Source organism: Benincasa hispida, chromosome 5 (assembly GCF_027475165.1).
Source record: "Benincasa hispida cultivar pf3 chromosome 5, pf3_genome.v1.1, whole genome shotgun sequence".
NCBI classification, from domain to species: Eukaryota; Viridiplantae; Streptophyta; class Magnoliopsida; order Cucurbitales; family Cucurbitaceae; genus Benincasa; species Benincasa hispida.
In genome coordinates this window covers 14,817,918-14,833,030 of record NC_143482.1, presented here as the reverse complement: position 1 = coordinate 14,833,030, position 15,113 = coordinate 14,817,918, and the positions used below count along the sequence as shown (strand labels likewise).

General features: G+C 38.9%; 1 non-coding gene across 1 annotated transcript; it reads right to left on the bottom strand.

Annotated features, from left to right (window-relative positions):
• Positions 1–4,242: 4,242 nt before the first annotated feature.
• LOC150035925 (small nucleolar RNA R71) lies at positions 4,243–4,349 on the bottom strand. The gene has a single exon (XR_016529905.1). It is a non-coding gene; the product is annotated as a small nucleolar RNA R71 (small nucleolar RNA).
• Between the last annotated feature and the right edge of the window lie 10,764 nt (positions 4,350–15,113).

Below are 15,113 nucleotides of genomic sequence, written 5' to 3'. Positions count from 1 at the left end.
AATACGTTTCCAAGACAAATAAATCACATTTACTGTCTTTAAACTTCCTCCTCTTTTGGATAGTAGTGGGCTTAATATCAGAACCTAAATAAGCTTCAAGTTCCATTTCAGAGGACATTTCTCATTTATGAACTTCATAAGAGTCAGCAACACTTTCTTTCTTTAACTGGAGGTTATTTTGGGAACTTATACTAGTGGTGTCTTTGTCATCCATCCCTTTGTGCGTGAAAAGTGAGAACTGACGTTCAAACAATTCTTGCAATGAGTCCATAATCTTACATGAAATGACCATGTTCTTAACCGTTTTGGCCAATGCATCAAGTATGCTAGCCAAAATGTGAAGTTGAGCCAACAAATTAGTCTTCATCCACACCACATATGCATTACGAATACTTCGCGGTGCATCAAGGGTCAAGACTTGAGAACACTCCTCAACCATGACAAACTGAAGGTCGTTTACTATGAAATATGTTTTAATAGACTCTTTCCACTGTATGTAATCGGTCAAACTAGAGGCAACTAACGGAAAAACATTCATGCTGCTGAAAAAGAAAACACATTGATCTACATTAGATTTTAAGCAAATACTCGTTGAAAAAATACAACATTCAATACGGTTTAACAAAACTGAAATGAACCCCGTGTGACATCTAGTTTCGCAATGACGCTTTAAAGGTTTAGGACAAAAGTCGCCAAAGGGTGGTCAATTTATCCCTCCTCTGAATTGAGACATTCTTAACCAGCTATTAATACCAGAACAACTCTTATTCCTATAACGGCTAACTAAGTGTCTTTTTAGGTTTGCCCAAGAATAACTTTTACCTTGGAAAGTTGAACAAATTTTGATCATCATTCAGAAAATCTATTGAATTCACCTTTCCAAGTAGGTTCCTAAAGTACCCCGGCCTAGACAGAACCTGCCTTAGACAAAAGGTCCCTTATAAATAGATTTAATACAATTTTAATCTTTTATGCCAATCAATTTAATGCTATTAAACTGATTTAAAAATATTAAACTTAGGTATCTAATCTCATTAGAACATTGAACTTAGGTCTATCTCAATCCAATTATAAAAACCCTTTTAAAACATGAGTTCACCTAAGTCCGCATGCAATTCTTTCTTATTGATTTTAGTTCTAATTTCCATTATAACGCTTATAACCGGAAACAACCAAAATCATCCACAACGTGAAGCAAACACATACAAGCCATTCATAACGCTTATAAATTATCCTAAGTGTCATGCTTCATACATTGTTCATTCATTGCTACTTTTATATAACACTTATACAATCAAAGCAACAAACCAAACATACATACTTCCATACACCCTTATACTATAACGCTTATAATATAAAGACGATGCATGAATATGCTTACTGCATGCATAATATAACTCTTATATTTCATGATGCATGCGCATGCTTTCTTGTAATTTCATCATGCCAAAAGCTATATTATAACACTTATAATATATGATGCATGAATTAATTGCATAATTTAAGGTGAGTTTTAAATCTATATGTCATACATTATGGCATATAAACAACATACATCTCATGTATATTAAAAAAGTTGATGAACCGGGATAATTTGCTTCAAATCCTAAAAAAACTAAGCTAACTATTACAAATAACAATGAATCTCCGGTTCAAATAGGTGAACCAGGTCTTGAACCGTCCAGGCGAAGAAACGTGTCTCCTTAATCGTGTACCAACTCTATATGATCACCTACACGAAAGAGTAAAAACACTTTACTTAATCGTTTACCAACACTTCCTGAGCTTAAACAATCGTGTACCTTTGACTATACGATGAAGCATGAAGGCACGTGATTGTGCAGTGTGCATCTTGCAACGCAAGCCTTAAGCGATCGACTAAACCACAACGATGCGGTGATGCAAAATCATCTAAATGATCGCTGAGCGAGCGTAAAGGTATCGTATACCGCGTGATCGTGTAGTCAATGACTATGCAATGAAGCATGTTAACTACACGATCGTTTAGTGAGCACGCCTATTATTAAACGATGAGCATCAAATGCTCTACGCGATCGTTTACCTCTAGCATCCACGCAATCGAGCAACCAACGCTACGTGATAGAATAAACGCTTTACCCCATCGTTTAGCATTAACTAAACAATCGTTTAGTAAATACTATACGATCGCGCATGATAACTGGTAGAAATATTAAAAAAATGGGAGAAAGCGATGGTAAAATAGACAATATTATGTTTAAAAGTGTCAAACTAAAAGGAATTGCGACCGCTAATGCTCATCGCATAAAAGCAATTAATTTGCCTATTTCTGTGCAGGTACAATGCGATGGCACATATGAAATTGTAATCCAAGGGCACAATGCGACAGCGTGCTTGAGTTTGCGATCGTAAGAAGTTTCTCAAAAGTGATCGCATAAAGAGCTCACATAAAGGCGACAGTATAATAAATCATGATGGGACGTAAAGCTGATAATGGTCAATTTCGAAATTCAGTTGACAGTCGTTAAAAACCATACTGTTGCAAGTACATTGAACTTCCAATGACTTTCAGACGGCGCAACAGAGTAGGAAAATTAATGTTGCCCATCTTTTCAATCATTAGTAAGAAGAGCTGCTTCACCTTGAAATCTATAAATACCCAATGCTACCAAAGAGAGATGACATAGAGAGAGCAAGGAGGCAAGGCGAAGCCGAGAGAAATCGCTTTTTGAAAAGATCGAGAGACTGCCAGAAAACAATACAAAGGAGAGAAGTCCAACACTTGCGAGAGCAAGAATCCGCAAATCGGAATAGAGTTGAAGTGATAAAAAGAATGTAAAAGGCCACGGAAAGCAAGACATTGTTTACCTGACTTGTTATTTCTCAATCCATTTGTTGTTTTGTACGCAACACTTTATCTGCAAAAATGGAAACTTCATTTCAATTTATGTTCAATCTCTCCACACCATGCATGCGTAACTAAATTTGTGAATGGGTTGAGAAGTACTTAGCTAGCATGACTTAAGCTATGCATTTTATGTGATCATCTTGTCTTATGTATGCGTCATTCATCATTTGGAAGTACTTAAGAGAATAGTCTAAAGATAGAATCTAGGTTTAAGAGAGTTGGATTAGATCGCATAAGCAAGAGTAGAGACTTAGAAATTAGTTCTATCTACTACTTTCCATACACATCGCATGCATCCTAGAAACAGGAAATGTGGCATTATGCATTGAGAAATCTAGTACTAATATTTGTGTATAGCATGATCGCATGACTTGTACACAATCTTGAGAAATGTTAGCTAAATCTCTTCTCAACCCCTTTATTGCATACTTGTTATAACACTAAGTTTTCATCACTCCGCGTTCAACTCCATTGCATAGGAAAGTCTAAATCAAAACACCATCTACTTCTTTATCACCACCGCAATAGAATCAGAGAGTCCATCGCATATCTATTTAGTAGTTCCTGTGTTCGACCTTGGACTTAACAGGAACCTAAGAAGGCATATACTTGGGCTTTGTTTGGAAAACTTGTATGATCATCGTATCCACACATCATTGCATGATAAACCATCGCATCAAGTTTTTGGTGTTGTTGCCAGAGACTATGGTATAGATTGCACTAACATCAAGCATCTTTGATCTTTCCAGCTTTTGACATTTGTTGCATTGCCATTCCATTTGTAAAAGAAGAAGCAAGCGTCGCATGAGCGAAGGACACACTCCTGAGCTCAAATACGACCCAGAGATTGAAAGAACCTTTTGTAAAAGACAGAAAATAGACGTAAGTGACAACGAAGAGTTCACAGAATAGCTGAACAACCTGAAGTACGAGTAGCAAATGAAAACAACATAATGGCAAATCTTATCCTACTGGAAAATGATCGCAATAGACCCATCCGAGACTATGTGTCACCAAACCTGTATGATTTCTCTCCAGGAATCATGAGACCAGAATTGGATGGATCAAGGTTCGAGATGAAGCCAGTAATGTTACAAATGATACAAATAGCAGAACAGTTCGGAGGACGACGTGGTGAAGATCCGCACGCCCATCTACGAAACTTCATTGAAATGTGTAACACTTTTGTGTTCCCTAATATTGCCCCAGAAGAGGTTCGACTCAAGTTATTTCCATTTTCACTATGTGATAAAGCAAGAAAATGGGCTTACTCTCTCGAATCAGGAGAGATAACTTCATGGGAGCAAGTTGTGGAAAAGCTTATGAAGAAGTATTTCCTTCCCACAGAGAATGCCAGAAGGAGGAAATTGATGACCAATTTTGAAAAAGAAGAAGATGAATCACTCAGTGATGCATGAGTGAGATTCAAGAGACTAGTACGCGACTGCCCACATAATGGATTGCCGGATTGTCTCCAAATGGAGATTTTCTATCATGGAGTCAATTCTACATCGCTGACAGCTGCCAATGCGGCAGCAGCAGGAGGTCTGCTGGACAAAACATATGATGAAGCAAAGAACATTCTTTATCGCATCTCGAAAGACCACGAAGATTGGCAACAAAGCGATCAAAGAACAAAACCAGGAGAAAGTAATGCAAGTAATGGTGCCATCGCATCATTGCAAAATCAGATGAATGCGATGATAAATTTGTTGCAAGGCATCGCAATAAACAATTCAGGAACTCGAAGTGGGCAAGGCAATGTGATAGAGCAAACAAGCACCAGTTGTGTTGCATGTGAAGAATCGCATTCATTTGAGGAGTGTCCACGAAATCCTCAATCAATCTACTTTGTCAAAAATAATCCTTTTTCAAACACTTACAACTAGGGGTGGCGAATTCACCCTAATTTTTCTTGGAAAAACTACCAACAACAAGGCAGTCAACCTATGGCTCAGAGAGAGGGACCACCAGGATTTTTCCAAAGAACTAATGGACAACAGCAATAGCAGGTTAGCAGCTCTCAAACACCACCATCATCATCCCTGGAAAACTTGTTAAAGAAATACATCGAAAAGAATGAAACGATCCTTCAAAACCAAGCTACATCCATCCACAATTTGGAAATTCAAATAGGACAAATTGCAGGAGAGCTAAAAAACAGACCCCAAGGGACATTGCCTAGCTTAACTGAGCTTCCATGCAATCCAGGGAATACAGGGAAAGAACACTGCCAGGCAGCCACCTTAAGAAGTGGAAAGGCAACGGTAGAAGTCAGGAAGGAGCCTAGTGAGACAGAGTCAAAGAACCAACCTCCGTTGCTGCAAATTGAGTCAAAGAAGTCCAAAAGTATAGAACTTGAAGATGCGATCACCTCTAAGCCTCTAGACCATGGAATAGTGAAAGTACAGCTACCTCCATTTTCTCAAAGACTGAAAAAGAAACAAAACGATGAAGGTCAATATCATCGCTTCCTGGAAATATTGAAACAACTACACATCAATATTCCATTTATAGAAGCGATAGAGCAGATGCCGGTGTATGCCAAGTGTTTGAAGGACATTATTTCGAAGAAGAGAAGCACGGAAAAATTCGCCATGGTGGCATTAACACAAGAATCAAATACTATTATCCCACAAAAAATGCGCGATCCAGGCAGTTTCACAATACCCTGCTCAATAGGAGGGATCTACATTGGTCAAGCATTATGCGATATTGCGGCAAGCATAAACTTAATGCCCCTTTCAATCTTCAAACAATTGAATGTAGGACAGCTAACACCTACAACGGTGACTCTCCAACTTGCAGATAGTCCCTGGTACACCTTGAAGAAAAATTAAAGGATGTCTTGGTAACAATAGAAAAATTTATTCTACCTGCAGACTTCATTATCCTAGATTATGAGGCGGATAAAGATGTTCCTATCATATTGAAATGGCTATTCTTGTCTACTGATCGTGCTCAAATAGATGTGCACAAGGGAGAAATCACAATGAGCCTCAATTTAAAGAAGCTCAGGTCTAATATTATCAAGGCAATGAAGTTCCCAGAAGAGAAAGGCTTATCAAATTCCGACGATGAATACACTTGCGTTGAAGATTGGGAGTCTGAGGAAGAAAATGAAGAAAGAGAGGATGCGACAGCATCTTTAAAAACCTACCATGCAATAACAGGGAAGTGAAAAATGAAGAAATATTGAGTTTGATGAAGAAAGAAAAGCACAGAAGCCCTCCCTAGAGCAACCACCTACGCTCGAACTAAAAACTCTACCAATCCACTTGAATTACGTTTTCCTTGGCTAGAATGAAACCTTACCAGTCATCATATCCTCTATGTTACCTGATGAAAAAGAAACTGCGCTGCTCAGTGTTCTAAAGAAGTATATTAGAGCAATTGGATGGACGCTCGCAGACATCAAAGGTATTAGCTCGACGTATTGCATGCATTGAATTCAGATTAAAGAAAACCAAAAATGCTGAATAGAACCTCAACACAGACTGAACCCTGCGATGAAAGAGGTTTTCAAAAAGGAAATCATCAAATGGTTAGATGCCGACATTATATACCCTATCGCAGATAGCATGTGGGTTAGCCCCGTGCAATGTATTCCCAAAAAGGGTGGGATGACAGTAGTCCCTAACGCAAACATGGAGTTGATCTCCATGAGGACTGTCACAGGTTGGCGAATCTATATGGATTATAGGAAACTCAATGTTGCGACAAAAAAAGATCATTTCCCTTTACCTTTCATTGATCAAATGCTCGACCGACTAGCAGGAAATGACTATTTCTGCTTCCTTGATGGGTACGCAGGCTATAACCAAATTATGATCGCATCAAAGGATCAAGAAAAGACCACATTCACATGTCCATATGGAACGTTTGCCTTTCGTCACATGCTTTTTGGACTATGCAAAATACGTTTCAAAGGTGTATGATGGAAATCTTCTCCGAGTACCTTGAAGACTCAATTGAAATCTTTATGGACGATTTTTTAGTCTATGGGAAAACATATGAAACATGTCTGAGAAACTCTGAGAGAATAATGAAAAGATGTGAAGAAACTAATTTGGTGCTGAATTGGGAAAAGTGTCATTTCATGGTTAAAGAAGGAATTGTGCTTGGGCACAAGGTTTCAAAGAATGGACTAGAGGTGGATAAAGTAAAAATTGAAGCTATAGAAAAAATTCCACCTCCCGTAAATGTGAAAGCTTTGAGGAGTTTCTTAGGACACGCGGGGTTTTACAGAAGATTTGTGAAGGACTTCTCCAAAATAGCCCGATCGTTGAATTCATTGTTAGAAGACGATATACCTTTTGATTTTGATCCAGCGCCAATTCTGAACACACCCGATTGGGCGAATCCATACGAGCTTATGTACGATGCCAGCGGATATGCGATGATGGCAGTCTTGGCACAAAAAGTAAAGACAATGTTACACCCCATCGCATATGCTAGCAGAACATTGAACTCGATGCAGGCGAATTACACCACCACCGAGAAAGAACTTTTAGCCGTAATTTTTGCAATTGAAAAATTTAGACCTTACTTGTTGGGATCAAAAGTTATAGTCCACACAGATCACTCGATGATAAGATATTTGATGACCAAAAAAGATGCGAAGCCTAGACTAATCCGATGGGTTCTCTTACTTCAAGAATTTAACATGGAAATAATCGACGAAAGGGAATGAAGAACCAGGTCGCTGACCATTTATCACGGTTAAGAAATCCTGAAGTGGATCGCATCCAGTCGGAGGTAAACACATCATTTCCTGTAGAGAAGTTACTCAAGATTGAAGAACTACCCTGGTATGCAAATATTGTCAACTTCTTGGTCTGCAAACAATTTCCTGAAAACTACATATCCCATCAAAAGAAGCGGCTCATTCATGAATTCAAATTTTACTACTGGGACGAGCCAAATCTCTACAAAAGGGGATCAAACTAGATATTGAGACTCTGTGTTTCAGAGACTGCTTTCCAGCATATACTTTTTCAATGTCATGAATCATCCTATGGAGGCCATTTCGAGGGACAACGCACAACGGAAAAAGTTTTGTAATGTGGGTATTACTAGCCCACTCTGTTTAAGGACGCATGAGAATATTCCATGAAATGCGATAAGTGTCAATGCACTGGAAGCATTTCAGAAAAAAATGTGATGCCAGTGAACATCATATTGGTGGGGGTATAGATTTCATGGGACTATTTCCATCGTCAAATGGTCATAAATACATTCTATTAGCCGTCGACTATGTTTCCAAATGGATTGAAGCTGTTTCATGTGTTGCAAACAATGCGGCAACAGTCTCTAAGTTCTTATTGATGCGTTGTAAATGGTGATGCGATTATGGTATGAATTGTGGTGATTTGTTGCACATGCATGTTTTCCTAATAAGACCCAAGTATAAGCCTCACTAGTTTTCCTGGTAAGTCTAGGGTTGAACACAGGAACTATTGAGTAAATATGCGACAATAAATTTGATTCCTTTGCGGTGGTGAAAACAAATAAGTTGGATGGTGATTTGTTTAAATATATTTCCTATGCGACGGAGTTCGAATAAAGAGTTGATGAAATCGAGAATTATAGTGAGTATGCAATGAATGGGTTGAGAAGAGGTTTAGCTAACACTTCCTAAGATTACGTACAAGTTATACGATCATGCTACACACAAACAACAACATGTCATCTCTCAATGCAAATGCCATAATTCCTATTTCTAGGACGCATGCGATGTATACGAAAATGTTGATAGGACTTATGTCTAAGCCTCTATTCTTGTCTATGCGATGATGAATGATGCACACATACACAAGGTAACCGCATATTATCATATCCTATTTCTAGGGTGCATGTGATGCGTAATAGCAAACAAAACTTATGTCTAAGTTTCTGTCTCTTGCTTATGCGGTTCTAATCTGACTCTCTCAAGCCTAGATTCTAATCTGACTCTCTTAAGTCCAGATTCTTTATTTAGACTACTCTCTTAAGTGTAAATCTTAGGTCATGCTAGCTAAGTACTTCTCAACCCGTTCGGAAATTTAGCTACTCATGTGAAGTATGGAGAGATTGAATATAAGTTGAAATGAGATTTCTATTGTCTTATAAATTAAATGCAGAATACATAATAACAATAGAATGTAAAGATAAGAAGCCCCGTAGCAATGTCTTGCTTCCTGTGGTCTTTTACACTGTCTTTTCACTCCAACTCTGCCCGGATGAATATCCTTGCTTTCGCAAGTGTTGTCCCTCTCTCCTTTTGTAACGCTTCTGGGTAGTCTTTCGAGCTGTCCGAGAGTGATCTCTCGGCGTCTTCTTCTTGGCTCGACTCTATCTTCTAAGTATAAGTATGACTATGAACAAACTAACGGCTCTCTATCTTGTATATAATCTAACTTCTTAATGCCTTTTACAATGGTGGCCTTCGGTATTTATAGAGCTCAAGGTGAAAAAGCCTTTCTCTCCAATGATTGCAATGATGGGCGGTCATTAAATCTTCTGCTTTGATGCGCCGATTAAAGGTCACCGAAAGTTGAGTGTACTTGCTACAGTGTGCCATTAACGGCTTGTCAACTAAATTTGGATTCGACCGTCATTAGCTTTCCGTCCCATCATGATTTATTATGTTGTCACCTTGATGCGTCGTCTTTATGCGGCCACCTTCTTGACCACTTCTCGCGATCACATACGATCGCATGACTTTGTGATCGCAATCTTTCAATGCGCGCGGATGCCTGATTCCTTGGTCGCAATTTTACTTGAGCCAACACATTTTTCCTGCACAAAATAAGTAATTTAACCATTTTTATGCGATGGGCACATACGATCGCAATTTTCTCAGTTTAATACTTTTGGACATGATATTGTTTATTTTTACTGTTGCATTCCCTCATTGTTTTACTTATTTGCGTTGTAATAACGTGCATTTCTACCCGTTATCACACCCCCAAATTTAAAATAATGCTTGTCCTCAAGCATAAACTAGAGATTTTCTTTAAAGAGTGAACCGCCTTTTCCTTACCTAGATTTCTAGAGGTGCCTTATTCAAATTTTATGATCCAAAATCTTCTTAATTTCTATCCTGGTCTCTTCCTAAAATATTTCAAATACGTAAGGACCGCAAGTTTAACCTTAAAAAAGACTTTACTTGTTTCCAAGACATCGCATGATTTATTAAAACTCTTTTTCCAACTGGGGTGTTTCCAAATGATTTTTATCCTCGCACGGTTTAGATATTTTTTTTGTGACCTTGCGCTGATCCAAGTGCCTAACCTTCATTTTGGCTTGCCCCCACTGGTGTCATGCGAGCATCCAACTACAAGCAAGACGCTCTTTCTCAGTCTAAACTCATGCCTATTTTACTTGACAACGGAGTTGCGATCACTTGATTTATGCGTTGATCACGATTCCCACCTTCGTTTTGGCTTGCTCCCACGGGTGCCATGCGAACATTCAACTACGAGTAGGATCTGATCTCAACGTTATGATATTCTTTTTTTTTTCAAAAAATCTCTAAAAGTAGTAAGGTTAAAAATAAATACTGGCACCCCCAAATTTATACGCAGCAATTTCTCATTGCTGATAGACTGAAATAACTCATGCGATCTCCTAGAAAATTTCATAACAATCATTTTGAAAGAAAACTGGTGGACCGTTAACTTTTAGAAATATTGCATGAATTGACCGTCCAGAAATTAAGTTGACTTTAGTACATGCGGTCAAAAATAAATGCATGAGTTTCATTATTGAAATCATCATTGGTACAGGGAAGAATGCGGTGACTAAATAAAGTAATTAAAATTTAATGATTTTGTCAAATTAAATAGGATACGATAATAAAATTTAGCAATAGTAAAATGAGATGCGATCAAGTGCAAAATTTGGAATAAAAGAGTCAATGAAAGATACAAGTCCTAAATTTTCTATATTGCCCGCATCATTTGTGATCATATCTTTATTTACGGTGGATTGATTTCTCGATTGCGATGAGCTTGACGAACTGGTCGTGTGTTTTTAGGTTATCGCATAGCTCCACTGCAATCGTTCACTACGATCATTGCTAAAAATCAAGAGGGTAAAAAAAGTATGAAAAACAGAGTTGATAATTTTAAAGAGTAGTGTTTGTACAAAAAGGTAAAGTAAGTTCATGAAATAAAGAGATCAAAAGGATAGTTCAACAAAATGCGTCCTTGATGAGTTTGTATCGCATATTAACGTAGTGACTACTCATTTCTTCTTTAGTCAGGAATTTCTCAAATCCACGGAGGTTTTCTCGCGATGCAAGTCTCCTCTATGATACATCTTGACTTTTTGCCCGTTGACCTTGAATGCACTAGTCCCTTCTTCATTGGTTAATTTGACCGCACCGTGCGGGAATACTTCTTTGATTATAAATGGTTCGGACCAACGTAACTTTAATTTATTGGGAAAAAGTCGTAGCCTAGAGTTGTATAACAAGACCTTCTGTCCAACCTGGAGATTCTTTTCACGTAGTCGTTTGTCATGCCAACATTTTGTGCGTTCCTTATAGATCTTGGCATTTTCATATGCTTGAATTCTTCATTTGTCTAGCTCGAGCAACTGAAGTTTTTTTCCTCCCCTGCAGTCTTCAAATCAAAATTGAGCTTTTTCACTGCCCACAGTGCTTTGTGTTCCAATCCCAGCGGTAAGTGACATGCCTTTTCAAACACCAGCGCATATGGGGACATGCCTATAGGTGTTTTATAGGCGGTCCTATATGCCCACAAGGTATCGTCCAACTTCATGGCCCCATCTTTGCGTGAAGGATTCACCACCTTCTCTAGGATCAGGTTGATTTCCTTATTAGATACCTCGACTTAGGCTTTTGTCTGTGGATGATATGCGGTGGCGACCTTATGGTGGATATTCTACTTGAGCAGCAGTTTGTTGATGACGCTATTGACAAAGTGGGAGCCTTCACACTTATTACGGCACGTGGGGTGCCAAAACGAGTGAAGATGTTTCTTCACAAGAGTTTGGAGACTATCGCCGCATCACTTGCGTTGCATGATACCGCTTCAACCCACTTGGAGACATAATCGACGGCCAACAGAATGTACTTATGACCATTTGATGATGGAAATGATCCCATGAAGTTTATGTCCCACACGTCGAAGAGTTCCAATTCTAATATAATATTCATTCGTATCGCATTCTTCCATGAAATGTTTCCCGTGCGTTGGCATTTGTCGCATCTCATAGAATAGTCTCGCGCATCCTTGAATAGAGTCGGCCAAAAATACCCGCTTTGTAACACTTTTGTTGTTGTGCGTTGACTTCCAAAGTGTCCACCATAAGGTGAGTCATGGCATTGGGAAAGTATGCACCGATGAGCAGTCTTTGGTACACATAGTCGCATGATCTAGTCTGACCCCCTCTTGTAAAGATTTGGCTTGTTCCAATAGTAGGATTTACATTCATGCATAAGCCGCCTCTTTTGGTGGGCTGTGTAATTCTCCGGAAATTGTTCACAGACCAGGTAATTGACAACATCTACGTACCATGGTAATTCTTTAAGTTTGAAAAGCTGCTCATTTGGAAAGGATGCGTTCACCTTCGACTAAATGCGGTCTACTTCTGGATTTTCTAATCTCGATAGGTGTCCGCAACCTAGTTTTCCATCCCTTTATGGTCAATGATTTCCATGTTGAATTCATGGAAGAGGAGCACCCACCGAATTAGCCTCGACTTTACATCTTTCTTGGTCATTAAATATTTTATTGCCCAGTGGTTGGTGTTAACTATCACTTTGGATCCCAGTAAATAAGCTCTGAATTTTTCGAGCGCAAAGATCACTGCAAGAAGCTGTTTTTCCGTGGTAGTGTAATTTGCTTAAGCAGGGTTCAATGTTCTACTCGCATATGCGATGGGGTGTAGCATTGTTTTTTTCTTCTTTGCTAGTACAGCCCCCATCGCATAACTACTAGCATCGCACATTAGCTCAAATGGCTTTGTCCAGTCAGGTGCAGTAACTAATGCGTTCTTCAGTATCTTGAATGCGTTGAGGCACTGTGAATCAAAGTCAAATGTTCTGTCAGCCTCTAGCAACACACTCAATGGTTAAGCTATCTTCGAATGTCCCAGGAAACTCCTGATAGCCTTCACATTTTTTGGAGGTGGAAGCTTTTCAATGGCCTCAATTTTCGTTTTGTCCACCTTCAGCCCTTCCTTGGAAACCTTGTGCCCGAGCAGAATTTCTTCATTCACCATGTAGTGGCACTTCTCCCAATTCATCACAAGATTTGTCTCTTCGCATTTCCTTAATATCTTCTCCAAGTTGTTCAGACAGACTTCATACGTTTGCCCGTAAACTGAGAAGTCGTCCATGAAAATTTCCACTGAATCCGTGAGATACGTGAGATACTCGAAGAATATAGCCATCATGCACCTCTGAAACGTGCTCAGCGCATTGCATAATCCGAATGGCATGCAGCGAAAAGCAAATGTTCCGTATGGGCAGGTGAATGTGGTTTTCTCTTGGTCTTCAGGAGCAATCATTATTTGGTTGTAGCCCGCATACCCGTCCAGAAAACAAAAGTAATCATTTCCTACTAGGCGGTCTAGCATCTGATCAATAAAAGGTAAGGGGAAATAGTCCTTCTTCGTTGCTGCTTTGAGCTTGCAGTAGTCCATGCAAATCCGCCAACCAGGGGTGGTTCTCATTGGTATTAACTCATTGTTTGCGTTTGAGACTACCATCAATCCTCCCTTCTTAGGCACGCATTGCACGGAGCTGACCCACGTGCTATCGGTGATTGGGTATATGATGCATGCGTCCAACAATTTAATTATCTCCTTTTTCACAACCTTCTTCATCGCAAGGTTAAATCTGCGTTGAGGTTCGATAGACCCTTTTTGGTTTTCTTCGAGACGTATTCTATGCATGCAATATGTTGGGCTGATTCCTCTTATATCTGCTAGCGTCCACCCGATTGCTTTTATGTACTTTTTCAGGATGCTTAGCAGCGCATTTTCTTGTTCTTCTTGTAGCGCAGAGGAAATTATCACTGGCAAGGTTTCATTTTGCTGAAGGAAAACATACTTCAGATGGCTTCGTAAAGTTTTCATCTCCACGGTGGGTGGTTGTTCCAAGGAAGGTTTTTATGTTTTTCTCTCTTCATTCAAATTCAATTTTTCTTCTTTGTTTTCTGTTTCCATGATCACATTGCAGGTTTCTACGGATGCGGTCGCATCCTCTCTTTCTTCTTCTTCTTCGGACTCCTCCTCTTCATTACAACTATGTTCATTGTCAGAATTTAATAGGTCTTCATCTTCTGGATACTTCATGGCTTTAATGATGTTAAACCTGAGCTTCTTCCCATTTACATTCATCGTGATCTCTCCCCTGTACACATCAATTTGAAGGATCGTTCCAAATTCCATTCGAAATTGAACATAAACAATTACAGTCTAATCAGAAACTACATGTCATGCACAACACGAAATTACAGCATGGTAACAAGAGTATCAAGGGATAAAGTATGCATACCTTCGAAGAAACATTCTTTAAGAATCCCTCGAACTATCTCCTATGTGTCCAAGAACAATAACGCTCGAACGCAACAACCGGTACACAGCACGACTACAACGAACGGCCTCCACGAAACCAATTGAGTCACATTCAATTCACGAAGTGAGTGAGATCACCACCACAATGTTTACCTTGGTATTCTCGGTGTGAGAATCGTGGAGTTGTGGGCTCTATATGATCTTGGCTTGAGGAAGAGACTGAAGGATAACGATCGTATAGAAAATCGAGCAAGTGGGAGATAACACAATCCATCGTATAGAAGATGTGCTCGATTGAATAGTAAATGGCAGCCTATCGCATAGAAAAAGCCATTCGATCGTTTAGCTGATGAACTATCGTATAATCAAAGCTCTATGATCATTTAGTCTCTACACAACTATCGCTTAGTGAAATATTTTCACTTGATAGGTTATCTGTATGTTCTTTCAAAATGAAGTAACTTCTAGTTTTAAGATAACCATTTTTCTTTTATCACACGATTACCATAAAGACCACCAATAACCTCCCACTCAATTGGTTATTAGAGAGAAAGAATTAATTATCACATAATTAATTTATTATAAATAAATATGATAACCAACTTACCATATTATATTTATAACCTATAGTTTTAATATTTCATCTTAGGAAACATACAAATCATGGTTCTTTTTCTATTTTATGGTACTTAAT